We start from the raw sequence: 15819 nt of genomic DNA, 5'->3' as shown, positions 1-15819 counted from the left end.
AAGAAAATTGTACATTGTTGATAAATGTATCTTTTTATAATCCCTGCTGTTATTAGGACACTGCTAATTTTATTAGGACTTCCTCAAAGGAAAAATAAAATGAAATAAATGCCTGTGTAACCTGCCATTATCTTGTCTGCCCCTGCCTTACTCTGCTTGCCAAAATGCTAATGGAGAGAGCAGGGGTTGCCCAGTGATTTTGTTTTCTGGTGACATTTCAGCACTCCTCCAATACAGGGCTGCACTGGAAACTGGCAGTTCCTGAGACAAACAGTAACCATTCAGAGGCAAGCACCTGCCACATGCACCAGGAACAGCAATGCTGCCTCTGCAACCATTCTTCCAATGAGCCAGCCCTCTTAGATGCCCCGAGGTTAGCTGGTTTCAGGATGGTAGGCTGGCAGGTGTTCTGTCCCCAGTGCTTTGTCATTGGTCAGCATTCTCTGAACAGTTGGAAGTTTGAAGTATGATGGTAATAGTACCCCAAGGTCATCACCGTCTTTCTTTCAACTTCTCAGCAACGAGTCAGGTCACAAGATGTTCAAAATACATTGACTTCAAAGATTATTAGGCTCTTACCTAGTTCTTAAAATTCTTTTTATGGACTATTCGATTTGGCAGTAGTTAAAACAACATTTGATTGATTTTTCTCTGAAGGATGAAGCATGTGATTTTACTGCCACAAGCCTGGTGTTTTTAATATACCAGTTTAATGTTGATGTTCCAAGGAGTTATCGTAGGTCCCTGCATTTATGGCCAGTATGGAACCTATGATCAGAATCTTCCAGCAGCCCACCTTCTGGAATTTCTCTGAAATACTTGATAAGACAGGCTGATCTCTCTCCAACATGAGCTGAGATCACTGGTAGTGTTACTCACAATATTGACTGGCTTTACTTTGAGTAGCTTCTGTCTCCCCTAAGCCAGCTTCCAGTCTTAAAGAATGAAGTTGTGCCATCATTGAAGATTACCAACAGTGTGTTTAAAGGAACAACATTTCAGAAATGATTGCTCAGTGAGTTCCACCAACATCATCTAAAGGGTGTCATTTAGGAGATAAATGTGAACAAGAAAAGATGCAACTGTAACACTTTCTACACAGGAGTACTGTAATTAACCCTTGTTGTTGGGAGGCCGCTTGTTCATTTCCCAACTGCTTAGCCCTAAAATAATCTTACAGAAACCATATAATTTGCAATAATGTTTAGCCCATTAGCTCTAGCTTCTTATTTGCTAACTCTTACACCTTAAATTAACCCATCTCCATTAATCTGTGTATCACCATGTGGCTGTGGCTACTGGTTAAAGTTCTGGTGTCTATCTCTAATGGGGCTACATGACTTCTCCTCGACTCTGCGTCCTTTCTCCTAGCATTTAGTTTAGTAAATCCTGCCCTATCAACAGGCCAAGGCAATTTTTTTATTCACCAATGGTATTCAGAGCGTACAGAGGGGAATCCCACATTACTTCCCCTTTTCTGTTTAAATGAAAATTTAACATAGTAAAATTACCTATAACAAAACAGGTATCAAGCAATATTACAGTTGCAATATTTATATCTACTTTTTATTTTATCATAACTAAGGAAAACTATAACTATTTTTCAACTCCATCAAAGACTCCAGAAGGATATAATATTACCTAAGTAAACAGGAAGTGCATTGTAAGCAATGTCCAAAACTCTAGAAAGCCACCCAAAGTTCATCTGTATTGTTGGGGCATCCATCTTCAGCCTACTGGCCCACAGTAACCGGTTGACTTTTTAGTCATTTTCTCCTGTGTCCTGCAGAATATCTAACAGACTCTTTTATGAAGCAGGAACCCTGAAGGACCATCTCACCTTTAGGCGAGTTCAGCAGTCATTTCTCTGTGGGTTCTGCATGTCCAGTTCACATAGCATACCATCAAGCAGTCCAGACAAGAGTACTTTCTTGCCCAAATGGCTAGCAAACTCTATAAGGAGCCTCTTCGATTCCCAACTTCCTCTTGAAGTAATTGGTGCTGTCAGGAACAGATGTGTCTCACTGTCATGAAAGTTCTAAGTTCTTAAAACATTTTAAATGTCATATTCTGTAGTCTTTGAAAGGTTTGAAAAATGCCTATCGATCTGAAATAAATCTCTGTACATCTAGAAAATCTAACTAATATGACTACAAACTTGACTATTATAGATGACTCTCTATTTACCTATAGTTCTTAATTATACATTACATTTTTAAATGAGCTGCATAATCACAATACCTTAATCAAGAACAGAAAAATATATATGCATATATATGTATATATAGTATAACAAAATTGACTTTAAATTTGTATTAATAAACAAAGATGCATAACAATGCAAATCTCTATGGCATATCCCCTTCCAAATGTAAAGAAACATTTATAAACAGTATTTGAGAATATGGGCATAGTTCTTTCCAAACTTCTTCCTGCTTTTTGTTGGGTGAAATATTTTCTTTTGAAGGATTTTCACAGAGACCTTTTGGGTGATCTTGGTCCATCAAACCATATTAGTCTGGAATTAATCCACAGGTTCTCATCCTTGGTGGAAACAAAAGAAGAACCTTTTTTCCAAGGCAACATATCCTTAGACTCAAATTCTGAAGTCAAGATATCTTTAAAGTATATATGTTGGTTATTTAGCTCCTTTACAGTCAAAAAATTCAAAGAAAACACTATAATATACATAATCCCGACTCTCTGTGTGTATTCCATTTTTACGTGGCTTATTATTTTTTTTACTCCTTTAATCTATGACTGTCTGTACTGTCTCTTTAAAGACTTTACCTTTTTAAAATACCAATTACTTTTTTTAACTGTCTATATTCCTTTTCCTCTTTCTCCCAAGCCTATGTACATTCATCCAACACTGTGCCCCATTTAGAGGTCTTTTCCATCTGAATTTGTCTTTACCATGTATCTGTAATTATTTTCTGACCTGAAGTGCTTCTTAAAATGCTAAGCCTTTCTTATGAACTTAAGCAGCACCATTGCTAGGGGAAATATGGCACTTCCTGCTTGCTCCACCCAGTCCAACATGGCAGAGCTGTCCACTGCCTCAGAGCCATACTCACAGTCCCATTTTTAGGCACATAACCAGTCTATGTTGCTATTAAGCAAGTTGTATCACACTGTTCACAAACCCTATTTAAATGTTTGGCCTCTTGAAAGAGCCAGAGGTTGTGCTGTCAGCACAACCCAGAAAGCTTACATTTCAAAACTGTGGCTTTTTCCTGCAACCACTGAACCAGGGAAACCTCTCTAAAAGGAGTCTCAACATGTCGTCAGCAAGCAAAGCCCATTTGGGAAAATAAATGCATCTAAACTTTGTTTTTTAGTGTCTAGAATTCCATTCCAAGCCCTCTCAGGTTTTAAATGGATTTTAGTTGGCCACATGGGTACCAATTTGTTGTAGGGAACAGCTTGTTTGTTCCTGGATATTTGTTGATTCCCGGCTGCTCAGCCCCGAAATGATCACACAGAAACTATATTATTTAAATCACTGCTTGGTTCATTAGCCCTAACTTCATATTGGCTAACACTTATATCTTGATTTAACCCATATCTAGTAATCTGTATATCAACCACGTGGCTTTGGCTTACTGGCTAAAGTTCTGACGTCTGTCTCCAGTGGGACTACATGGCTTCTCCTTGATTCTGCCTCCTTTCTCCCAGCATTCCATTTAGTTTTCCCCACCTACCTAAGTTCTACTCTATCAGCAGGCCAAGGCAGTTTATTTATTCACCAGTGGTATTCACACCATACAGAGGGGAATCCCAAATCAAACCCTGTGAGATTTAGAGCAGATATACTGTGTTTAGATTCAGGTTCTGTTACCCTGGAGAAGACCCTACTGTGTGACTTCTCAGATTCTTCAGGGTAACAATGGTCCGGGATATTTATTTTATAGTTTTCTGTTGTGTTTAAATCTTTAAATTTAAATTAAGTAGGCACATGCAAGTGTAAGTGCATACTTGTTTGCCTATTTACCCATCTAACCACCTGTCCATCCATCCATCATCCATCTTTCCATCCATCTCTCCACCCACCCATCCATCAACTTATCTCTCTATCCATCCATCCATCCATCCATCCATCCATCCATCCATCCATCCACCCATCTATACATCTATCCATCCATCCACCCATCCACTCACCTATGTCTCTACCTACAAACCCACCCATCCACACATCCTCCACCCATCTCTCCATCCACCATTCCATCAACTAATCTCTCTATCCATCCATCCATCCATCCATCCATCCATCCATCCATCCATGCATCCATCTACCCATCCATCCTCCATCCATCTCTCCACCCACCCATCCATCCATCTACCCATCCATCCATCTACCCATCCATCCATCTACCCATCCATCCATCCATCCATCCATCCATCCATCCATCCATCCATCTACCCATCCATACATCTATCCATCCATCCACCCATCCACTCATCTATCTCTCTACCTACAAACCCACCCATCCATCCATCCTCCAACCATCTCTCCATCCACCAATCCATCCATTTATCCCTCCATTCACTTATCCATTTGCTTACTCACCCCCACTCACTATCATCCATGGGTCTATTCATTATTACATCTCTATACCACGTGGGGAGAGACCAGGAAATAGGAGTTATTGCTACCCACTTGAGCATGATTGTTGAAGTTATCTCTTCCGTTCACCATGATCTGAATTTCCTAGATGCTATCCTTGGTTGCTTTTCTTTTCTTCTCTATTAACTCTCTACAACAATGTTTCTCAAACTCTTAAGTTGTGACCCTTTTGGGGAGGGGGTCACATATCACCTATTCTGCAGATGAGATATCTACATTATGATTCACAACAGCAGCAAAATTACAGTTATGAAGTAGCAACAAAATGTTTTTCTGACTGGGGATCACTGCAACATGAGGAACTATATTAAAGGGTCGCAGCATTAGGAAGGGTGAGAACTATTGCTTTACAGGGTCTGCTCTCTGGCTCTTTTTCCCTCCCTTGTCTTCTTCTCTTTATCTGTCCCTCTTAGAAATCCTTTCATTCTCACGGATGAGGACATGGCTTGCTTCCTCAGCAGGGAGAGGGAACATGGCTGAGCAAAGTCTGTGAATAGCTTCTGCTCCTATTTTTGGAGTTAATTAAACTTCAGGACTGATTCTCAACCAAGTGCCTGGACATCCTAGAGGGAAAACTCAGGATAGCTTTGCAGAGGAGGTGGGGGAGGGGCCGTGTGCTGTTGAAAAGGCATATTCACTAATACAGTGCATTGCTAAGACAAAACCATACAAAATTGAACAATAACTTATTATTTTAAAAAATGAAACTGCAGAAGAAAGTGAGAAAATGTCATCTTTCCTTCATTTGAATATTTTTGCTCCATGGGAATCTTTTGAAGATGGACTCTGTCTTTGGAGTGCCATAAATTATCAACAAGAAGGGCCTATTTATGATCATTATTAGCCTTATTTTTTGATGGGTAGCTCAATGAGGATGTTATATTCACCAAATGAAGAATACAATCTTTAAAAGCTGTAAGAACTGCCAAGAATCACCAGTTATGAAGTTAGCAAAACTGTCCCCATAATCCGAGGAAACAGATCCCTAGAGACCCATTCCTACATCAGAAGAGAAACTGGTCCAAGAGAAACAGGCTGAGACTCTCAAGTCTGTGATATTTTAGTTTATGCTCACCTGCCCATCACAGAAAATTCACATGCAGCCTCAACCATAATGACCCTTGCTTTATAGTTCAATAACTAGAATTAATAGCCCCTTGGTGAACTGCAGATATGAAACTGAAGATAACCTCCCCCTGGGCTCTGTTATTTGTCCCAGCATCATTGGTTAGTTTTATTTTGCTTTCCAAAAATTGAAACACTAATGGGTATGTTCATAACCATAAAAGTCTCAGTTTCCCTCAAGTGAATCCTGCAGATAGTCTGCTGATGAGCCTGACTTCCCTAATAGTATATTGTCATTTGGCTAGTGTCCATTATAAGGCACTAAATATTTTATATATGTACACAACATATAAAACACTATTATCCTGCTCAGATTTTCTCAGTTTAATGCAAGCTAAGTCACCTGAGAAGAGTGACCTCAGTTGGATAAAAAACCAAAAATCAAAACCAAACAAACAAACAACCTCTGTCAGATAGCCTGCAGGCAAGTCCCTGAGGCATTTTCTTGGTTAATGATTGACTTGTAGAGGTCACAGCCAATTGAGGGCAGTGTCCTTCCCGGGCAGGTGGTCTTGGGTCTCACAAGAAAGCAGACCAAAAGCCAGTCAGCAGGGCTTTCTGTGGTCTCTGCTTTAGTTTCTGTCTCCAGGTCCTGCCCTGATTTCCCTCCTGGACAGATTGTAACCTTTCAGGAGAAAGCAACTCTGTTTTCCCCCAAGTTGCTTTTGATCAGAGTCTTTATCATAACAACCGAAAGCAAACCAATACTAGTAGCTTTTGATTGGAGAGTTTGTTTATTTTGTTTTTAATGTATGGGAATATGTGTGGGCCTGTGTGTGGGCATGTGTGTGGGCTTGTGTGGGGGGCTTGTGTGTGGGCATGTGTGTGGGTTTGTGTGTGAGCATGTGTGTGGGTTTGTGTGTGGGCATGTGTGTGGGCTTGTGTGTGGGCATGTGTGTGAGCACGTGTGTGGGTTTGTGTGTGGGCATGTGTGTGGGCTTGTGTGTGGGCATGTGTGTGAGCACGTGTGTGGGTTTGTGTGTGGGCATGTGTGTGGGCATGTGTGTGGGTTTGTGTGTGGGCATGTGTGTGGGCATGTGTGTGAGCACGTGTGTGGGCATGTGTGTGGGTTTGTGTGTGGGCATGTGTGTGGGCATGTGTGTGGGTTTGTGTGTGGGCATGTGTGTGAGCACGTGTGTGGGTTTGTGTGTGGGCATGTGTGTGGGCTTGTGTGTGGGCATGTGTGTGAGCACGTGTGTGGGTTTGTGTGTGGGCATGTGTGTGGGTTTGTGTGTGGGCATGTGTGTGGGCTTGTGTGTGGGCATGTGTGTGGGCTTGTGTGTGGGCATGTGTGTGTGTTTGTGTGTGGGCATGTGTGTGTGTTTGTGTGTGGGCATGTGTGTTTGTTTGTGTGTGAGCATGTTTTGAGCATGTGTGTGGTTTTATGCATATGAGTACAGTTACCCTTACGAGTCAAGTCTTCTGGAGCTGGAGTTCTAAGTGGTTGGGAGGCACTTTCTTTGGAAGCTGAACTCGGATCCTCTGGAAGAGTGGCACATACTTTTAGCTGCTAAACCATCTCTTCAGTTCTCTGATTCACTTTGTATATTGACTTTCCTAGGCCTACAGGGAGCAAATGTGGAGAAACCTTCGAGTAATGGACACAGCCTTGGGCTTGAGGAGGCGTAAGCTAAATCTCAGCTTTACCTTTTTATTTTTATTCCTATGTGTATGGGTGCTTGGTTTGTGTGTCTGTCTGTGTACCACACACATGCCTGGTGCTTAAAGAGGTCGTACAGAGGAGGGAGTCAGACCCACTGGAACAAGACTTATAGATAATTGTGAACCCATGTGTGGGTGCTGGGAACCAAACTTGGGTCCTTTGGAAGAGTAACCTCTGAACCATTTCTCTGGTTCTGAATGGATCTTTGACAGCTGGATGAACCCCGGGTGAAAGATGAAAGTCTGGTAAACCTTAGTTTGCCATCTGCTTAGTGGCAATAATGGGATCTCTCAGTCAGTCCTTTATTGAAGAAACTCAGAAAGGATCTAGCATAAGATCTGGTCCGGGGAGCAGTTTGGAAGCACATTTCTACTTCAATGTTCAAAGACTAGCCTTTTTAGCTTGAATTTAATCTGTAAATAAAATGTATAATAAACTCATTGCGAAGTGCACGATTTTTAGGAAGCAGAGCTGGGATATAATTAATGTATCTTAATATGGGTGTGAGAAGCAAGGGTCGAGAGAAAGAGATGCTCAGAAGACAGTCTAACATGCCCGAGAGAGTGGCTGTGGCCTTTGTTAAGAGAGCTGCAGGGAGTGAAACACACCTGGGTGTCCCTGATCCCTTTAGAGAGCATGGCCTAAGTATCCATTTCTACACTGGACCCTAGGCACACTTTCACGTTTTCGGAAACTCACCTATTGTGATACTCCGGTGGATAGTTTATTTCTTACCCATACTCACACAGAAGTCAGTTCCATACATTCAGACAACTAATGAAGATACATATAAACCCAAGCGTTTCAGAGATATGCTGCTTCGCTCACCAGTAAGACATGGGTACATGAGCATGGGAGGTGAGACCATCTTCACACTTGACCCTCACTGATAGCTAGGTCACTCCCAGGTGCTCCCAGGGGCATTCTTTACCCTGTGCTGGTGTCTGCCTCAGCAGATCTAGATGCGCTGCAGTTGAGCTCCATGGCTTTGGAGCCTGGGACATTGTAGAAAGCCCTGCTTTATGGGGGTGGGGAAAGGAGCATTGGTTTTTATAATACCAAACTCAGGGTCTTGTGTGTATGTTAGATCGTGTATTTATTTACACTGAGATTAGGTCTTGCTAGTGGCTCAGGATAGCCTTGAACAAGCAATTCTCATACCTTAGCATCCTGAACTTTTGGTTTGACAGGCGTGCATCACTAGTCTAAAGTTCTGCCCCCTCACCCCACAAATGACTGGCGTGCTGTGACAGGTTGGCCTGAAGCCAGGCAGAGATGTGCTGCAGTACCTCTGCAATGTGATTTGCACACGTACCCTGCCACTAAGTTGTAGTGTGCTTTTCCCATCTGTTAACGAACGCCCAAGACTGTGACAGACAGGGAGATGCCCCTTTGTTCTGTTGTTTTCTGGGAGGGCTTTGCACTCAGCAGTGGCTTCTTCTTCCCCAGAGACAGACAAGAGTGATGGCCGTGTAAGCTCCTGTCTGATTACCCACCCCTCATTCTAAATGCCAAGAGCTGACTTGGTATCTGGGCTTCCATTGCTGAGAAATATGTGTAGTCTCTACCTTGACAAGGAAGACACTTTTGTGTGTGGCCAGAGAAAGAAAGAAAAGTGAGGTTCCAGTCAGTTACAAGCATTCTTGTACACGGCCCAAGGTTAAGGTTGAAAGTGATGTGTGTCAATCAACTGTTGAAGCGTGTGCATGTGTGTGTGTGTTCTCATGGATATTTGCCCACATGTGTGGCAGGCACTTCACCCACTGAGCCATCTCTCTAACTCCATCAATTGATTTTTTTTTCAAAATGAAAAACATTGTTACTGTGGTTTTCTGATTATGTAAATAATCATAATCATTTAAAAATATTTGCACAATGCCAAGCTGTATAAAGCAGAAAGTGGAAATTATCTGGAACAATAACACCCCGAGATTACTCCCACTCACATTTGGTGATCTATTTTTTTACAAAATTTTCTATGCATATCGATCTAGCAATACCCAATTTCACGCAAATCTTACCAACCTGCTTTTTCCTCACATTCCCAGGCTCATTTTTGCTTGTTGCTATAAATGATACACACCTCTCTGTGCTATGTTTCTGTTAGTGTTCTGGAAACCTCTCTGTGAACCAGTCTGAATTTAACTCCTGGTCTCTCAACCTCAGCACCATTGAACCTTTGGGCTGAAAAATTCTTTGTTGTGAAGCAATGGTCCTAGGCACTGTAGGATGGTAGAGTTGCACTTCCTAGGCTAGGAGGGAGGCTCAGTAGGTTCAGTGCTTGCCATGAAAGCGTGAGGACCTGAATTTGGAGGCTCAGAGCCTGTGCAAGCCTGGACAGGGAAGCAAATATCTATTATCTCAGTGATCCTGCAGCAAGATCAGGAGACAGAGGCAGGAGGATCTCTAGGAGCTGATGGGCCAGTTAGTCTGGTGTCCACAGCTGTGAATGATAAGAAAGCCGGTCTCAAACAAGGTAGGAGGCAAGGACCAATATATGCACAGTGGCATGAGTGTACCTGTACTCCCAGGTGTGAAGATGACACACAGGTATGTGCGTGTGCGCGTGCACGTGCACATACACACATACACACACGTTAAAATTTTTAAAAAAGGATTTGCTATCTTCCATTTATTCGGCAGAAGCACCCATCCTCTAATTCTCTCACCCAAAGGGTGGCCAAAAAGTTGTCTCCAGACATTTTTAAATGTTCAAAAGGGTGAAAATTGGCCTTGATTGAGAGCCACTGGTCTGATTATTTTTGATAGATAAATAATATTTCACAGCACAAGTCTTCCACTTTGTATCTACTCATTCCATTCAGCTTGTTTCCAATTTCTTCCCTGGAGGGTTTTGATAGATATTCCCTCTGTCCCATGATTATTATTCAGGAAACAAAGGCCTGGCAGAGTCAAATTCATACGCATCTCTCCAAATACAAGATTATTGTGATTGGCCCTCATCCTTTTTATTTCTGAAGAAAAATGCAGCAATGAGTTAGGAAGCTGTAAACTGACCCTATGACATACTGTGGGCTGGTGGATATAAAGTGAGGCTGTGTGGAGCAGGTGGGTGAGCAGTGAGACTGTGGACAGATGGGTGAGCAGTGAGGCTGTGGGGGCAGGTGGATGAGCAGTGAGACTGTGGACAGGTGGGTGAGCAGTGAGGCTGTGTGGACAGGTGGGTGAGCAGTGAGGCTGTGTGGACAGGTGAGTGAGCAGTGAGACTGTGTGTGGACAGGTGGGTGAACAGTGAGACTGTGTGTGGACAGGTGGATGAGCAGTGAGACTGTGGACAGGTGAATGAGCAGTGAGGCTGTGTGTGGACAGGTGGATGAGCAGTGAGACTGTGTGTGGACAGGTGGAAGAGCAGTGAGGCTGTGTGAGGACAGGTGGATGAGCAGTGAGGCTATGTGTGGACAGGTGGAAGAGCAGTGAGGCTGTGGGGATAGGTGGATGAGCAGTGAGGCTGTGTGAGGACAGGTGGATGAGCAGTGAGGCTGTGGGGATAGGTGGATGAGCACTGAGGCTGTGTGAGGACAGGTGGATGAGCACTGAGGCTGTGTGAGGACAGGTGGATGAGCAGTGAGACTGTGTGAGGACAGGTGGATGAGCAGTGAGACTGTGTGAGGACAGGTGGATGAGCAGTGAGGCTGTGGGGATAGGTGGATGAGCAGTGAGGCTGTGTGAGGACAGGTGGATGAGCAGTGAGACTGTGTGAGGACAGGTGGATGAGCAGTGAGACTGTGTGAGGACAGGTGGATGAGCAGTGAGGCTGTGGGGATAGGTGGATGAGCAGTGAGACTGTGTGAGGACAGGTGGGTGAGCAGTGAGGATGTGGGGACAGGTGGGTAAGCGGTGAGGCTGTGGAGCAGGTGGATGAGCACTCAGACTGTGTGGGGACAGGTGGGTGAGCGGTGAGGCTGTGGAGCAGGTGGATGAGCACTCAGACTGTGTGGGGACAGGTGGGTGAGCATTGAGGCTGTGGAGCAGGTGGATGAGCACTCAGACTGTGTGGGGACAGGTGGGTGAGAGTGAGGCTATGTGTAGGCATATGTATGAATACTGAAGCAGTGTGGAGTAGGTGGATGAGCAGTGAGGTAGACAGTTGCTCTTCAGCTCAGGATGCTTATGACCTGCTTATAAGTGTTGGTTCACTTTTAATGAGCAAGTTTTCAGGAAGAGTTTATAATTTAAATTTTATTTAGATTTACTCAGTTTTCAAATGATAATTTAATTATCATATGCATATATTTTTATTTATTTGTTTGTTTGTTTCAGACAGAATTTCTCTGCATAACCCTCAGTGTCCTAAATTCACTCTTTTACCAGACTGATCTAGAATCCAGAGATCCACCTGCCTCTGTCTCTCTAGTGTTGTTTTAAAAGTCATGTGTCACTAGCAATTTTTGTCATAGCCAGAACCTGAAAACAACCTAAATGTCCCTCGATCAAAGACTGGACAAGAAAAATGTGGTACACTGTGGAATACTACACAGTGGAAAAAATAATGACATCTTGAAATTTGCAGGCAAATGGATGGATCTAGAAAACAAACATATTGAGGGAGGTAACCCAGACCCAGAAAGACAAATATCAAATGTACTCACTCATAAGTGGCTTTTAGACATAAAGCAAAGAAAAAACAGCCTACAATTCACAATCCCAGAGAACCAAGACAACAATGAGGACCCTAAAAGACACATACATGAATCTAATCTACACGGGAAGTAGAAAAAGACAACATCTCCTGAGTAAATTGGGGACTATGGGAAATGGTAGAAGGGGAGGGAAGGAAGAGGAAGGGAGAGGAGTGGAGAAAAATATATAGCTCAATAAGAACAATTTAAAATAAAATGCTGCGTGTCACCATCAGCTAAAGAATATTTTTTTTAACAAACAGTATAAAGGTAATAAAACACATTTCCTGGCTATATTATCTTTAGCATAGACATTTGTGTGTATGTGTGTAGAATTGGTGGGTGGGCATATATGTGGAGGTTAGAGAACATCTTTGGCTGTCATTCCTCGTGTGCTATCTGCCTTGTTTTTATTTTATTTTTTTATTAAAAATTTCCGCCTCCTCCCTGCCTCTCATTCCCCCCCACTCCCCTCCCCTTCCTCTCCAGTCCAAAGAGCAGTCAAGGTTCCCTGCCCTGTGGAAAGTCCAAGGTCCTCCCCCCTCCATCCAGGTCTAGGAAGGTGAGCATCCAAACAGACTAGGCTCCCACAAAGCCAGTACATGCAGTAGGATGAAAACCCAGTGCCATTGTCCTTGGCTTTTCAGCAGCCCTCATTGTCCGCCATGTTCAGAGAGTCAGGTTTTATCCCATGCTTTTTCAGTCCCAGTCCAACTGGCCTTGGTGAACTCCCATTAGATCAGCCCCACCATTTCAGTGGGTGGATGCACCCCTCGAGGTCCTGAGTTCCTTGCTCATGTTCTCCCTCCTTCTGCTCCTCATTTCAACCTTGGGAGCTCAGTCCAATGCTCCAACGTGGGTCTCTGTCTCTATCTCCATCCATGGCCAGATGAAGGTTCTATGATGATATGCAAGATATTCATCAGTATCTGCCTTGTTTTTTAAGACAGGGTCTTTTGTTGGCCTAGAACTCGAGAAGTGGGCTAGCCTACCTGATTAGTGAGCTAGAGGGTTCTGGAGGCCTCTACCTCACTGGTGCCAGGATTCTAAGTGTTCACCATCACACCCAACTTTTTTATAAACATAGGTTCTAGATATTTTGTTTTGAACATGCAAACTTGGGTTCTCACACTTGCAATGTAAGCATGCTGATGACCTTGTCCCCAGTCTCTTGTTTTGACATTACTTACTGATTTATTACTGATCTGTGCTTTTCTGGGGTTCAGTCCCTGAGTTAGTAATCTTGAGGCTTCCTCACAGGGTCTTGCTTTCTTTCATGTTGTCTATGGCCGTGTTTACTTTCCTCGGAATCTCTGTTCTCTCTGAAGTAGGTCCCGGGCTCCAGCTGTCTCTACCATTTTCGGAGATGACTGTCTGAGCTACTCTGGGGGCTTGGAGGCTGCAGACTCACACATTTTTAGGAGCATCAAGGTACATACCACATGATAACCCATAATCTTTTTGTTTTCACCTACCTGTCTCTGAGGTGCCAGAAAGGGCTTCATCAGAGGGCGTTTCCTGGGAGTTGGCATCTTTCGGCAACGTGGGGGCTGCTGGCTCTTTGGTACCTACTATCATTTACAGACTATGCTGTCGTTTTGTTTACCCAACTTCCTCCCGAGGTGAAACATTAGATTAAGGAAGTGACATGGGATCTTTAAACCTTACCTTCACTTCACAACCAAGGAACGTGAAATTCAAGGCAGCTAAGTGTATGACCAACGTGTCACAGCCGGCGCTGCGGTAGCAGCAGATCTTGCAGCCTCTGGCTCCCTTCAGCATGTCTGCACCGTAGCTCCTGGGCTTCAATAAAAATTGCGCTTTCCATTTCTAGGTTTCAACTGAGCTGACTTGATATCCATCTTTCGCTGACCTGTCTCTGGGAACAACACTCGAACTGTCATGCATTTTTATGCATTTGTTATAGAGTCGCTTCCCTGTGTTCTTCAAGACAATGTCCTTGCTGTCCTGGGCAGGCACATCTTTAAATAAACAGTTTTGTTCCGACAATAGATTAAGGGAAAACTTTTGATCCTCTAGCTTAAAGACTGGATTATCTACAATCTGTGATACCGCCTCGATCAATTAAATTTGGACCCTGTTAGAGATTCTTGAAGACACAGAAATATGTTAGAAGTCACAATCTTTCAGTGGGACTGGGTTGACAAGCAGCTTGTCCTTCTATTTGGCAATGTGCTGGGCTTCAGTTCCTACAGCCTCAACTGGCTCAGACTCTGTTTCCACAGCTGCCAGCAGCTCTCGGGTGCTGAAGGAGGCAGAATGGATAGTCTGAACACACTGCCAAATGCTAGACCGGGCTCTGATCCTGGTGCCAACTCCTCTGCCAGCTTTCTGTCAGAAGAGCTGAGAAACGCCTTAGGGACCGCTGTGAACCTGACTCCTGGGCTACGGGAGGTCAGAACCTTTAGGAATTTGACAGCGCAGTGGTGGTTGAAATAGCAGAAGGGATGGAGAAGAGAGACATATTGCTCCAAGAGAAATAGATAATAGATAGATAGCACAATGCAGAGCCCTGACATTGGAGTCCCTTGGTCCCATAACTCCTCTGATCTCCAGTAATCTCATCCTGAGCAGAGGGACAAAATGAAATTGCCCATTCTATCTTCTGGAGTTGCCATTAAAGTAAATTTTATGCAAACCGTCTGTGTGTGTATCCTCTGGGCTGAATTGTATCCACTCAAAATTCACACTCTTAGGTCCTAGCTCCCCAAACTTCAGAATGTGTCCATATTTGGAGAAAGGTTGCTGTAGATTTAACTTTGTGGATTTCCTTCATTGAAAGGGGACATATTGTAAGCCCACCTAGTGGATGACTAAAGCCAAGGACAATGCCAAACCCGAGTCCACGAGTTGTGTTGCCATTGCAACTGATCTGGTACCCGAGACAGCTACTAAATAACTAATGGGAGTTGGCTTACTCATCACAGATGCTCTGGACAAGATGTTCATGGTTCAGGCAGTACAGAAGAGGTTTAGATCCTCTTATTTCTAGGACATCAAGGATTGGAGCTATACTTTAGACAGGATGGGATGGTGCAAGATTTTGTAATGGTTTTCAGAATGGCATAATAATTCAAATTTTTGTGAGTTATCTAGAATTTAATATTTTCAGGCTGCCATTGAAAATATGTAGCTGAAATCACAGAAGGAAAGACCATGATTAAGGAGGAAATACTAGAGCTAGGAATGTCTCATATGGAGTAAAGTAGATCTTCTGCCCTATGAATGGCATACTTATCAACAGTGGACATGTGTACACAGACTCACTGATGAACAGTGTGAAGACTGATGCTGTTCTGTCCAACAGCAGATCTATGATATCATGAGCTAATACAAGCTTGGCTATAGCAAGGGTGGAATCAGCTGACACACTGTAGCAGATCGGACTGAGGCAGGCTCAGTAGATAGATGCACAGATTCACATGTAAAAACCCCTGAGGATAGGGCTATATTAGCTGCACTTGACATTTTGCCCTCAGCATCAAGCACAATATTCATATCTCAGTTGTGGTGTGTGTGTGTGGGGGGGTGGGTATGTGGAAGCCAGAGATCAACAGGGGCCATCTATCTTGATTTTCTATAGAGGGTCTTTCACTAGTCATTTATCTAGGCCACTGGCCAGAGGACCCAGGGGTCGCTTTTTTTTTTTTACTTTTTAAATTGATTTTATTGAGCTATACATTTTTCTCTACTACCCTACTACCCTCCCTTCCTTTACCCTCCCCTTCTACCCTCTCCTATGG

The sequence above is a fragment of the Chionomys nivalis genome, chromosome 5 (assembly GCF_950005125.1).
Source record: "Chionomys nivalis chromosome 5, mChiNiv1.1, whole genome shotgun sequence".
Classification (NCBI taxonomy): Eukaryota; Metazoa; Chordata; class Mammalia; order Rodentia; family Cricetidae; genus Chionomys; species Chionomys nivalis.
Note: the sequence above shows the minus strand (reverse complement) of the source record.